General features: G+C 39.8%; 1 non-coding gene across 1 annotated transcript; it reads right to left on the reverse strand.

Annotated features, from left to right (window-relative positions):
• Positions 1–7,027: 7,027 nt before the first annotated feature.
• TRNAS-AGA (transfer RNA serine (anticodon AGA)) lies at positions 7,028–7,097 on the reverse strand. Its single transcript has one exon. It is a non-coding gene; the product is annotated as a tRNA-Ser (tRNA).
• Between the last annotated feature and the right edge of the window lie 6,090 nt (positions 7,098–13,187).

Raw genomic sequence — 13,187 nt, forward strand, 5'->3', positions numbered from 1 at the left:
TAAAAAAGACTTTTTCTTTCTTTAATTTTGTATCTATATGAGATGATGGATATTCACTAAACTTACGATAATCACTTCATGATGTAATTCAGATCATTATGCTGCATGTCTTAAACTTATACAGTGCTATATGTTAATTGTGTATCAATAAAACTAGAAGACAAAGAAAAAGAAAGATTTGAATAGAGCTCTGATAGGCTCTGAAGCTTGTTTTGTTTTCATTGTATTATGCTTTGTTTCTAAATGAATGAAAGAATACATTTTTTAACACTTTTTTTCCAACTTGCTTTTCTTTGTCATATTTCCTCCTTGGAGGTTTAACCAGCTGGTAAAGCAGAAAACACCAGTCGGTCTTTCTTGCCAGCTGGACTAGTTTCAAGTAATAGAAAACCAACTCATACCGACTTACACAATAAAAGTAAATCTGTTGGTTTATAAACCAAGGAGTCCATTGGTGGTTTGCTGGCTTTATGATTGGATCAGTGTTGTAACAAGTTGGCCTTTCTCTTTCAGTTTTGCTTTCCTCTAAGTTGACTTCCTTACCAGGCAGTCTCTCCCCATGTGTGTCAAAAATGGCCCCCAGCAGCTACAGGTTACATTCTATCAACTTAATAACCCCAGCAGAAAGCACCTCTTTTCTGACAGGTCCAATAACATTCTCAGTTAAGACTGCCTTTGGCTGAGCTTGGTGCCCATGCACATCCCTGAAATAATCACTGTGTTCAAGGAGTGTCGTGTTGCTCTGACTGGCCAAGGATAAAGCTAGGGTTTGGGTCAACCCTACCAGAGCTCTATGGATTGATAATGGGAAAGGAAAAATATGGTACCAGACCAGAAAGGGTGCTGGGCAGGCCAAATAAATGTCCATTACACACACATTCACTAATACAGGACTCAGCAGTCTCTGATCCAGGTTGACTGTGCCTGAGTAGAGACTGCAGGAGACTCCATGATCTGTCCTCAGATGGCTCCCAACACAAGGCTGTTCTTCTCCTGGTTTAGTCCCAAGGGTTGCACTGCTCTTCAGAGCAGTTATATAATAAAACATTCTACTTATGGGAAATGGTTCTTGCCTGGCTTGAATCCTATGATGGCCTAGAGCCAACTAAGAGGAAGAGACTGGGATCTGATACCATAAGGGGACATAGTGTCAACTGTAATAGTACTGGGCAGGCCAGAACTGCCACTGGATGGCACAGGAACAAATTACAAGCAGCCGCATGGGCAAGCAGTTGGTTTCTGGGGCCAAACAGAACATGACAGACGTTAACGGGAGACAAAAAAATTCTGAGATAGGAGATTCTCAGGATTTCAGAGGAACACGTAAGTCTGATCAGTAGATAGCAGGACCCCAGCCACTGGACCAAAGTTCAGGGACATTCCAGTCTTGAGTGGTGAACTGAAAGGAACAGGCATGCCAGTTACAAGGGGACCAGGACACTGGGCGGGTATCAGGATTGATCTAAGGCACTAGGCCGAAATCCATGAACTGGGTCTGGAGTCCACAGCAGGGCTGGGTCACAAGAATAAGACTGAAGGTTAGTGATCTAATAGAACCAAGACATAAGTTCAGACTAGGAGCAGCCTTGATAGGAAACCCTAGAGGGAGGGACTGAAGTGCCACAAATCCCTCTTGCCACTGCACAGGATTATGTCCAACGACTAGATCAACACTGAACCTGCAGGTGCCATAGAACAGCCTCAGCTGAGGGGAAGGAGGAAGACAGCAGTTGGTCCCACAACAGGGTCTAACCAACTAAAAAACACTGAGGTACATGTTTTCTCATTGGAATGCATAATCTGGTAAAAACTCAAATTGAAAAAAGTTTCAGCTAGAATGTATTAAGAATCAAAGACATCAGGAAAGAAATAGATGCAATTATAACAGGATGTTAAGTGAGATTTCCCTCTTTGTTTCAGAGCTTAGACTAATTGGTGGCAAGTAACCCTCATAAGGAGCTGTGTCAGATCGTTTATGTATAACTTGCTCATGGGATGGCCCCCAAATTGGTTCTGAAACCTGTAGCCTGTCACTCGTACTTTCGGTGTGAGAAAAGAAGGTCAAGAGAGATCAAGAGAGGAGATTTAAAAAGTGAGGACTGCTTTGAAGAGAACTATCAGAGCACTGTGGTTTTCTCCCTCTTAGGTCAAGGGAAAGTAGTCTAGGGACCTGCCAAAAGGGGAGACTGACATCTCAGGTGGATGTGTGCTGAAGAGAAGACATGCCCTGAGGCAGCTAGGACCAGGAGCAGAGTTTGGCAAGAGAGTTCTTGGGACAGTCTGACTTGAGTCCCATGAGTTGTGGGGTAGAGACTGATGTCTTATCTCACCAGACAGCTAGGTGAGAGGCTGGCTGGAAGACCAGAGATGGTAGGTTAAGGGGCTGGGAAGGGAGAGTTGACAGAAAGAGTTTGAAAGGCAGTAGTAAGAAAGAATGAAATTGCTCCCTCCGTTGGCTAAAAGGTAAGAAACTTTAGTTCTCCTTTTAGCTCTACCACAAATTAGCTGTGCTAGTCTAGAAAACCACTTGATCTCTTTCGATCTCAGTTTTCTCTTCTATAAAAGGAAGAATTGGACTAGATTGTCTTTCAGGTACCCCAAAGGGAGCTTCCATGACTTTCTAATTCTGTGGGTGTACTCAGCTGAGCTCTATGGTGACTAGTGGACTGGGATGGGTTATGATAATATATATATCCCATTACACTATGCCCTAGAAATTCAAGTCTCAAGGGTGCAGCATTCTTTCCATCCCGTATCCCCTCTTCTCTTAATGAGTATTTAAAAGATAAATCATTTAAAAATTTTTTAACATTTTTTATTGATTTATAATCATTTTACAATGTGTTAAATCATTTAAAATTTTTAAAATAAAAAGTGACCCATAACACCGCTAACCCAACCTACTACTAATTATATTCTGGCTAATTCCTTTCCAGATCTTGACCACCTATCTGCTTATTTGCCCCAGTTGCAATCACTAGCACACACTTTTTGTGTTTTTACAGAGCCCCAGGTTAATACACTGTGCATGACCAAGAGGAGCAAAAGCTTGGGGTGCTTCCAATTATTGCAGAATAAAGAGTAGGCAAGGAACAAGCTGGCCTTTGATACAACAGTCTTTTCTGTCACAGAACTATTCTGGTGTGGTCTCTCTTCCTCTTTAAGTATCCTTCTCTCCTCCCCACCTTCACTTCCTGATCCTTTAGCAACAACAGAAACTCAAGAGGCCAAGTAGAGCTAAGCTACCACATCCTTTGATCTACATAACACTCACTGCAATTGCTTCTGGGCTAGAAATACCAGGTGATCCATATAGCAGACATCACAGCAGCCACCAGAGAGTTATGTCACAGAGAAAACCAATAGCAAGGGATGTAGAGATGTACTGATCACCTGCTGTTGTTAAGACAGGAGTGAGATGTTCACAGATGATCAGCGAGATGATGGCACTTCACCTACGTTTTATTTAAACTGAAGTATAGTTCATTTACAATATTATACTAGTTGCAGGTATACTGCATAGTGATTCAGTATTTTTATAAATTATACTCCATTTAAAGTTATTATAAGGAGGGAGGATATAGCTCAAGTGGTAGAGTGCATGCTTAGCATACACAAGGTCCTGGGTTCAATCCCCAGTACCTCCTCTAAAAATAAATAAGTAAACCTAATTACCTCCCCTTCAAAAAATAAAAATAAATGAATTAAATTAAAAAATAAAGTTATTACAAAATAATGGCTACAGTTGCCTGTGTTGTACAATATACCCTGTTAGTTTATCTATTTTATACATAGTAGTTTGTATCTCTTAATCCCATATCCCTATCTTGCCCCTCCTCCTACCCCTCTCCTCACTGGTAACACTAATTTGTTCTCTGTATCTGTGAATCTGTTTCTATTTTGTTATATACATTCGTGTGTGTGTGTGTGTGTGTGTGTGTGTGTTTTCTTAGATTCTACATATAAGTGATAACATAGATTATTTGTCTTTCTCTGTATGACTTATTTCACTAAGTGTAAAACCCTCTATGTCCGTCCACCTTGCTGTAAGATATTCCACCCACCTTGGTGCCAAATCTTGTGCCTCAATCTCTGTGACCTCAGTCCTACTTACAGAAGCACACCTGAGCCCAGGCCCAGCAAAGTCAAGTTCTTTGGAGAGGTCTTTGTGCATCCTCATCTAGGCAGAGATGGAGATAGTTCAGACTGGGCCTTGAGATGCTGTCCCTTAAAACTTAGTCTGGTATTGTAAAAGGTTAAAGAGCAAGGTGACAGATAAAGGGCAATGGGGCTGGAGAAGCAAGTAGGTAGGGATTTGTTCATGGAGTCTCTAGGGCCTGCAGGGGAGGAGGAGCCTCACATAATTTGCAGCAGGGAAGTGACATACTCAGATCTGTTTTAGAAAGATCACTCTGGTAACAGTGTGGGGAATGACTTGAAAAGGACAAGACTGGAGACAGAGACCTGAGATTATTATAATTCAGTTCAGACATTACAATTTCTAAAAACAAAACAGCATAGGATTTAATCATTAGAAGATAAAAAAGACAAAATGCACTAGATGATTGAGAAATACTATACTTGGAGAGTTGCATAGGTAAAATATCTCTTTTTGAGAGGCTGCCTTTTTTGTTGTTGTTGGCATTGAACATTTTAAAGAAATATGTGTTTGGGGGGAGAGGGTGGGTATAGCTCAGTGGTAGAGTTATCTCCATTAAAAAAAAAAGAAAAGAAATATGTGGGGTTTTTTTTTCTGATTACAAAAGCAACTCATACTCATTGAAAAAATTCAAACATTTCAGAAATATTTAATTTAGGAAATAAAATTTTTGCACAGTTCCAATCCCCAGAGGTAACAGCTGTTACTAGTAAAATATCTTTCTCACAGTTGGAAATCTTGCTCTTATGAAACAGAGGACTTGAAATGCTTCACAATCAGATCTCAAAAGGCAATGCAATGCTGAGATTCCCTGAAGAGTAAATGATGAAAGATTATTCAGAACAGAAAAGGTATACAGAAATAACTGGGTAGAAAAGTTTAAATGCTAAAGGAGCTGTCTGATTCCTAGACATATTTTCTGCTTTTGAGTTCATTTGCCTGAAGCTGTCCAGGGTGCTTGATTAAGGCTAGTGTTTACTTCAGTGGAATAAATGAGCTCTAGACGTTGACCTTCATTTTTGGTTAAGTGTTCATATGTTGCAGTTTTCTTTTTAAAGGGAAAAGTGTTGTCCTGAGGCTAAGAAGGGTTTTCCATTCTTGGCAGTCTTCTTTTTTTTTTCCCTCCCCTCCACCTTTTTTTTTTTTTTTTTTTTTTAATGGAAGGGCTGGGGATTGAACCCAGGACCTTGTGAATGCTAAGCATACACTACCACTGAACTATACCCCCACCCTTGGCAGTCCTCTTGACATGGTAGGTAGATAACAACAGAAAATAATTCAGTATTTTTGTGCTCATTTGTACCTATCAGATTGGGATAACAGTATCTGTCTGCCTCCCCAGGGAGATGGTGAGATGACTGATTTCTTCTTGGTCACTTGCTTTTGAAATCAGAGAACAAAATCTAGACTTGAGTTCTTTTAAAGGAAAGAATTGTCCTTTCTAGACAATTCTTGGAGAGTTTCTTTAGAAAAAAAAGCCTCTCTTGGAATCCATTCTGGTGCTTAATAACTGTTACCATCAGAAATTCTGAACTTTTTCAAATGAATATAACAGAAATCCAATTCAAACAACCTGAGGTGGAAAAGAGAAGGTATTGGTTCACTCTTCTAAAGCCTGACAAAAGTAGAGCTGGTTTCAGGGATACAAGTTCCATCAGGAACTATGATTGGATTGGAGAAATTCTGCTTCAGTATCTTCAGGTTGCTTTGAGTGGAGGTACATTCTCAGAAATTGTGGAGTGGCTGTGTTTGGCCACATGCATGTCAAAACACTGAAAGCTAGTCTTCAAAGACAGGGGATACCAAAACAGCTGTGCAGAGAGAAACAGAGATGTGAGAAAGTAAAAGGACTATTGGCATCACAGTTCTTGATGGGTTTTCCAGATTCTCTTTCCTTTCCCTTTGTATCATGGCTGCTTTGGGGCTTTGCCTTCTCCTTGCACCAGTTTGAAGTGAATTTCTCTCACTCTCCTCTAGTCTCCAGCCCAGTCTTGTAGTCTTCCTTTCCCTTTCTTCTCCCGTAGGCTCCTTTTCTCAGCACCGTCTTCCTGCCTCAGCCTTGCTCCCATTCTCACTTTCTTGTCTACATCTTGTCTTGTCCCGATATTCATCCTTCTTCTTTCAGCCTTGCTGAGCTCCTTTTCCCTGGGACATGTCATGCATTTTTACACCTCCATGATTTGTTTACAGTTTCCTTCTCTCTGGAATGCCACTTCCCCACCTTTGTCATATCTAAATCCTACTTACCTTTCAAAATCCAACTCACATAATTCTTTCGTGAAGCCCCCTGACACATTCTGTCAGGACAAACCATTACTTCTTCAGGCTCCCATAGAACCACCAGAGCAAGTGCTACAATCTGACTTGAGTTATTTCTAGTTATATATTTTCCTTTGTCTCCTGGTAGAGCTTGGTTTTTTTGAGGGAAGGACCTTTCTTAACAGTGCACTGCACAATTCAGATGCTCAATAACATCTGTCAAGTTGAATCATGGAAGAAACTAACTGGAAAAACTGCAGAGATCTTTGATAAGAGGCAATGTTGCTTAAGAAAGACATTAATACTCTGGGGACTGATTTCCCACATTAATTCTTTGCTGCTAAAAAAACAGAGTGAGAGATGGTGCAAAAGTAGGTGATCTTTTTTTTTTTTTTTTTTTGATAGGGCAGATGACCTTAACTCTTCTTGATTTTAATTCTTAAACTCTTCTTGATAGGTTATTGAATTTGGCCTTTATCCTACAACCCAAGTGGGCCTTGCCTTTATTTTTAGTAGAGGTACTGGGGATAGAACCCAGGACCTTGTGCATGCTAAGCAGGCACTCTACCACTGAGCTATACCCTCCTGTTAAAACAAAAATTTTCTTAATGGCGGTACTGGGGATTGAACCCAGGACCTTATGCATTCTAAGCACATGCTCTACCACTGAACTATACCCTTCCCCTCAAGTGGGTCTTGCCTTTAAAATGTCTACTTGGAATAGCCTTCTTGAAACTTGTATCCGGAAAAATTTTGTTCTTTCAGTAAGCAAAAGAGAGAACTCTAAACTGACACATTAAATGGTCTTGATATGTGATGGGGCCCACATATATATGAGTAACTGGCTTATGAAGAAATCTCAACCTATCAGGGCATAAGAAGCAGTGGAGCACCTTGGTCAGGAGCTTGGCTCTGGAGCAGGACTGCTGGGGTCTGAATTAGGCAAATTAACTTTTCTGTGCCTCAGTTCCCTCTTATGTCCACTGGAGATTGTAATGGACCTACCTCATAAGGTTATTACGCGGATTAGACAGGTTAATGTAGGTAAAGTTCTTGAATAGGCTGGGCACATAGTGAAGTACTCAGTAATTATTAGGTGTTACTATTTTTGATTACCACTTTCAAGTATATTGTGGCAAATCCTCCTTGCCTGTACTTTTCTTTTCTTTTCTTTTCTTTTTTTTTTAGTGGAGGTACTGGGGATTGAACCCAGGACCTTCTGCATTGCTAAGCATGTGCTCTACCACTGAGCCATTTCCCTCCCCCTTTGCCTGTATCTTACTGACATCCTGGGCAGATTCTATGACTTTACCAAAACTCTGTTCAGTCTTGTTTAAAATGTCTGTCTCATGACTGGTTCAAAACTCTCCACCTCTCCCAGTACAAGCTAGACTTATAGCAGAGAAGAACCATGGAGTTTTTCAATCCTCTTCCCACTCTAGTGCCCTGCAGGGTAGGTGGAGATGGCTCATGCCCTGGGGCCCTCTGTCCCCTTCTCTGTTCTCAGGAAGGGGTCAGAGAGAGAGGGATGAGGCAGTCAGAGCTCTCCTCATGTAGCTAGTTGCCTCTCATTGGGGAGGCATCCCTGAAATCTACTACTCTGGTTCAGTTTTGTCCTGCTACTGCTGTGGCCTCTGATGAAGTGGTAGCCTCCACCTGAATGGGTGCACAGTCTCTTTCCGCACAGTGTTCAGTTTTACCTCAGATACCTCTTCAGCATTAGATGACCGAAGCATGACTGATGCTGGAGAGGAGACTGGAAACGATGCTTGATTTTGTTGTTGTTGTTACTGTTCTGACAAGCAGGGACAGTTTACAATCAGAACAAACTCTTATTTCCCACAGTGCCTACTGAGTAACCTCCCGGGGAGGATGTGTAATAGAGCTCAGAGTGGTTGAACCAGATCAGAGACCAGAAGGCCAGAAGCTGCTCAAAGGGCTTTAAAGAGAGCAAGAACCTCAAATATTTACTGAATATCTACTAAAGCTAAGCATTTAGTGTACATTATCTATTCTGCGTGATAAGGATAATTTAGCTCCTTTTACAGATGAGGATAGTGAAGGTAAGAGGAATTAAATCAACTGCCATTATTTCTGAGGGCCTTGTTTCTTACCAATTTCTACAACCAAAAAAAATCTAGTTAATATTTCAGAGAGGCAATATTAACAAAGTCATATTTTGGACATTTAGGATATGATTCTGATTGCTAATGTTATTTTTTTTTCTGATGCAAATAGATGCCTTTACTTTGTATCAATTCACAAGTATAAGAGCCATAAAATGTCCATTTTTGCTATTCTTACAGGTTCTTCACTACAGAGAACTAAAGAAAAGAATGATCATGTTGTTGTTAAGTTCATTGGGCACTTTTCTGTCCTTTTAAAATGTGTCTTCTCTGTATGTGTGCAGTCTCTCTTCACCTTAACTGAGAGAACTTTTTCATTACTAATTTGCATATTCCATTGAATTCCCATGTATTTTAGGGTGACTCTCCCAAGAGCTATTAAGGAAAATATGTGTTATGTTTACTGTAGGATTTGCTAATGTCTTTTGATTTCCTTTGATCTCAGAGGCAAGTGGTAAAACTAGTACTGTGTATGTGATACACTCATATTAGGCACAGAAACTGGCACCAAGGGCACAATTAGAAGCTGACAACGAACATGATAATCCCAATACATTTTTTTTTTTTGGCAAGATGATAATTGAGTGGAAATTTTAAATTCTCTTTTTAAATCCTTAAACAAATCATTCCTCCTAAGCTTTTACACTTAATTACTACCATCTATTGGCCACCACCTATTAAATTATAAATGAGTATGTACAAAGCCTACTGTGTACTGGGAACTATTCAAGGTGCTGTAGTACTGTGGTAACCACGGCAGACAAGGTCTTACCTAGGGAGACAGACAATAATCAAATAAATACAATTTCAGATGCTATAGTGTGAGGAATATAAGACTAAATGTCATGAGATAGAGTCATGGGAGGAAGGCAATATAAAACAGGATAGTCAGAGAGGGCTGACATTTGACTGAAACCCAACTGATAAGGAGGTAGCCACTCAAAGATTTGGAAAAGAGCTTCTCAAACTAAGGAACCAGCTGGAGGCCTGATGAAATGTGTGGCAACTTTCAACATTTTGGATGCTGAGAATGCAGGCCCTCTCCATTCCTCCCACCCTCACCAATGAGAAACCAGCAGTAAGAACAGTGCCAGATTGGAATATTTTACTTAACTTCCGGAAGGTGAAGGACCTGATATGGAAATAAGCAGAAGTCAAAAAGAAGACGAAGGTAAATTGGAACCTAAAAGTGTACCTACTATGATTTTCTATCATAAAGGTGAATTCTAGGAAATTTGATTTAATTTCATTGATTCAATAATGAAATTGACTAGCAAGGAATCTACCCTAAGTCACTCTTCTAAGCTTAGTGCATCGCTCTATTTATAACTAAATGTTTCCTGAAGTAAAATAGGAAACAACCACTTTGCTCCCTGTATTTATACTTCTCAACAGAGATCCCAGAGTAGATTTTCTTACATTTGTGGTAAACTACTTTTAACTATGCATCAAGGCAATAAAAATAGTTTTCATGTGATTATGTCTTTGGAAACCTGGCACAAAATGTGATTTCACTTAGAGAGTGTGGTGTGACAGCTGTAAATCGCCACATTTCAGCTTAATGCTTCAATATTGTATTTTCAGTGTGACTGAGTCGCAGGCTTTTCCTGGCTTTGACTGCCTTTTCCATAGAGAAGCTGGCACTCAGACAAATCCCCTGAGACACTGTCACAAAGAGATGCTGACAGATGTCTGTCTCTCAAAGGTCCTAACTGAGCAACATTCCATCCAGACGTGCTGGGCATGAGCATGGGTGTCTGTCTCTTGGCCTATGGAAGGGTCTTCTCACTCTGTCCTGCCAGCAGCCAAAAGGCATGGAGACTCTTTGGGATGGGAGTTCTGCTCTGGGGCCAGCATGCTCTGGTAGAAAGGCATTGGGCCAGTTTGTTTGTTTATTTAATTTTTCTTTTTTCTTTTTTTTTTTTGCGGGGGGGTGGTGGTAATTAAGTCTACTTATTTATTTATTTTTTATAGGAGGCACAAGGGATTGAACCCAGGACCTCGTGCATGCTAAGCATGCGTTCTACCACTTGAGCTATACCCTCCCCTGGCCAGTTTAAAAGGGCAAGGAGTCTTATTCAAGGAAGCCAGAAGTAGTGCAGCAGGCTGGAGAATCAAATCTTTCTTCTCATTATATGGTTCGGTTATTGAGTAAGTACTTAATAAATGATTGACCCTGTTCAGGCACTCTTCTCTATACATGTGATGTTTTTGTTTTTCTTTTTTGATGGAGGTGCTGGGGGTTGAACCTAGGACCTCATGCATGCTAGGCATGCTGGCTACCACTGAGCTATACCCATCCCCCCTCAACATGTGTGATGTATAGATGAAAGCTTAACTCAAGGAACTCATCCCAACTTGTTTGGGGAAATAGCCTATAGCCGCCAACCCATTTTTTAGCCACTCCACCCCAACTCCAAGACTGCTTATGACTCATTCAATGAATTTTTAACTAGTTATATCAAGTTCTTCTATGCCAGGCACTGTGGTCTGCTTAAGATATACAGAAATAAAAGGACAGATTGTTCTTAATACTGTACACACAAAAATGTTACAGTGGTTATCTTGGGGGAGTAGAATTAGCTGGAGATATGGACAAAGACTCTTAATTTTTAGTTTTTGAACTTTACTATTTGAACTTTTTGTAACAATTTTTTGGCACTGATTTTTTTTTTTTTTTTTTTTTTTGGTAACGCAGTTAAAATATTCTAAGCAACTGTTTGTGCCAGGCACTCTTCTGAGCTTTGGGAAGACAGCACTGAATAAAGCAGAAAAAGTCCCCTGTCCTCATGGAGCTTGCATTCCAGTTGGGGAGGCAATACAAGACAAAAAATCTATAGAAATATCCTATATAATATAACGATAATCAATGGCATGTCCTATGGAAAAAATAATTTTTTAAAATAAAAATTTTCACTTCAAAAAGTTATTCTAGGGGGAGGATATAGTTCAGTGGTAGAGTGCGTGCTTAGCATGCAAGAGGTCCTGGGTTCAGTCCCCAGTACCTTCGCTAAAATAAATAAACCTAATCACCCCTCCCCCAAAGTTATTCTATTCTGATTTATTCAGATAATCTTGACTCCTTAGAGATCAGGATTCTTTACTGGCTTGGGCAAATATGAGCACTGAGAGAAACAGGCCAGAGAGCCAAGCCTCAAATCCTTAAGCCATCTGGACTCTTATCCAGAACTCTCCCCACCCAGCACAAATGAAAAGGCAGTCTGAGCTGCCTGCATTCTTTTGGCACAAGAGCAATGTCAATCCAGAGAGCTTGACCTGGCTGGTTGCTCTTGGCCAGAGCCCAGGCCTTTCCCCACCCAGTTTGGGGACAGAACTCACTGCTGTGCCAATATCTGAAGGTGCTGACCCAGCCTACCCCACATCCATAGCCTGCTTCTTCTTTCCGGCTTCACCAGCTGGGTTTTAGGGACCTGATCCTACAGGCTTCTGGCTTGCCTCGTCTGACTGCTGCCTAAACACTGGGACTTAAAAATTAGTTCTAAATGTCTGAGACCAGCCACCACATTCCAACCTATTTTTAGGATAACATCCTCCTTCTTTGGCTCCCTGAGAAACTATTCTTTTTCTATTTCTAAACAGTTTCCATTCCCAGTTCAGACTGAGGTCTCCTCACCTGGGAATGCAAAGCTTAGGGGTTCTAGTTCCTGCTTACAGCCAAGAAGATGTTGTTTTCACTGAATTCCTCTAGTCAAAGAAGAGGTAAGATTTGATATGATATTAATGAAACACAACAAAAATTGTATGTACATTAACATTACAAACATTAAAAAAAATCTTTTTCATTTTCATTCCAATCATGGAGGTAAAACAAGCTTACTGCAAAAACTTTAGAAAATACAGTACAAGTAATTTATACCTTAATAAATTATTTTCATTTTGATCTATTCTCATCCTCACATGTTAGCTGTTGTTATGAGTTAAATATTTATGCACCTGGACAAAATTCAAAAAGTAAAATCGCACTGTTCCCTTGCTACCCAGTTCCTCTTCCTGAAGCGAACTGTTCATAGTATTCTCTTATAATCCTTTTTATTTCTGTAAAATCTGTAGAAATGTCCTACTTTCTTTTCTGACTTTAATTTTATTTTTCTTGCTTTGTATCTTAGTCAATCTAGCTAAATATTTGTCAATATTGTTGATTTTTTTGAAGAACAAGCTTTTGGTTTTATTGATTTTTCTCTGTTGTTTTTCTATTCCGTATTGCACTTGTCTTCATTCTGTTCTATATTATTTCCTGTCTACTGCTAGCTACTGGTTTAGTTTGCTCCTTTTCCTAGTTCCTTAAGGTGTAAAATTACTTTATTGATTTACTTTGCCACTCTCTCTACTATATATATAGACATTATTAATATTCACTATTTTATCTTACAGTACAATTGATTTTTTACAGTACTGTTCTATGAATTTTAGCAAATATACAGATTCACAAAACCAACATCATAATCAGGGTACAGAACTACTTGTTCTGTTAATTACTTAGAGATGAGTGGGGAAATCTCCAACTATAATTATGACTTGTGTATTTATTTCTTTCAGAAATGTTGCCAGCAATGCAAAGAATTTTTTTCTTGAATCATTTGAGTGGGAGTTGTTGATATAATATGTAAAGTTACTCTTTTTCC

Source organism: Camelus dromedarius, chromosome 12 (assembly GCF_036321535.1).
Source record: "Camelus dromedarius isolate mCamDro1 chromosome 12, mCamDro1.pat, whole genome shotgun sequence".
Taxonomy (NCBI): domain Eukaryota; kingdom Metazoa; phylum Chordata; class Mammalia; order Artiodactyla; family Camelidae; genus Camelus; species Camelus dromedarius.